Here is a 1,464-nt window from a genome sequence, read left to right as displayed (position 1 = left end):
AGCACTTCTTTTTCTCTTTTCTTTTCTCTTTCTTCTTCTTCTTCTCTTCTTCTTCTTGACTTCTCCCCCCCCCTCTTTTTCTTCTGAACCTCCTCCCCTCCCTCCCCTCACTTTAACTGACAATACTACTACTACTACTACTACTACTACTACTACCATCACCACTCCCTCATGCTGCTGGTGCTGTGTAGTGGCAGCTCCCCCCCTCACAGCCCCCATCCAATCTCTCCTCCGCCCCTCCACCACCACTCAAAGCTTCTCTATAGCAACCAGCCACATCATATTTCTTCACTTGATGTATTTTCCTTGTGTGGTAGTTGGAGGAAGAAAGAGGAAGAAAGAAAGAAAGAATGGGAGTAGCACTTCTTTTTCTCTTTTCTTTTCTCTTTCTTCTTCTTCTTCTTCTTCTTCTTCTCTCTCTCTCAAAGACTTGTTTGGTTTATTCTGACTGTTGATAAAGAAAACTTTTGATAGACGATTCCATTCTGTTAGTTTGAGAAGGGGTGGACAGCATTGCCGCCAGCTTCCTACTCAAAATAAAAAGGAAAACACCTTTGTTGAGCATTCTGTATACAATAAACACAGGAGGGCCACACACGTATATTGTGAGTCGAAAACTTGGACTAGTTGAGATTATCAAAGCAATTAGTGAACAAAAACTCCCTTTTTGGGTGTTTAAAAATGGTCTAAAACCAAGTAAGGTAACATCATTAAGATCAGTTGATTACAATTTTTGATTTGAGGAATGGTGTCTGCACAGCAGGGATCTGTCTTTAAAACCATCTGGTCAAAGCCTCATACATGTTTTGGTCTTATGAGATCTCATCAGCCTAACATATTCTATTCTGTTGAGAAAATACATTTAAATCAAATGAATATGCTTCAGTGAGGAGGAGGAGGGGTGAGGAAGATCTAGTAAAACCTCATGTGAAAAGATCTTCTGGCCATGGCCAGCCCCTCTTGATTTTATATTCTATTTATTTATTAATGCAGACTTAATGCATTTAAGACTACATTTTCTGTTTAAGATAATAACCCTTTAATATTTAAACTGGCCCCATGTCCACCCCAAATATTCTCCCTGTTTTGCGTTCAAACTGACCAGATCTGGCCTCACACACCTACCCTACTATGTCATTCTAAAAATAGACAATCACATCTTTGAAATTACAAAGCTACAAAAAAATAAGGGATTGAATTTTGAAAAATATGAATAAATTTGGTGAAATCATGTAAAATGCTGAAAAGGGACCTCGGGGAGATTTGGCAGCTAAACAAGTATGCAAAGCATGGGTGGGAATTATTTTCTAACTCTTCATCAATTGAAGCCACATCACCCAAATGCCACATTACAAAATATTTTAAGAAATTCAAAAACATTTAAAAAATAAAATTAAAAAAAAAGACATTAATCCCAAATTTTATTGAGAAAAAGTTTGTTTACCACAGCATAACATTAGTTGT

The sequence above is a fragment of the Octopus sinensis genome, linkage group LG13 (genome assembly GCF_006345805.1).
Source record: "Octopus sinensis linkage group LG13, ASM634580v1, whole genome shotgun sequence".
In the NCBI taxonomy this organism is placed as follows: domain Eukaryota; kingdom Metazoa; phylum Mollusca; class Cephalopoda; order Octopoda; family Octopodidae; genus Octopus; species Octopus sinensis.
This window is presented reverse-complemented; position numbering follows the sequence as displayed.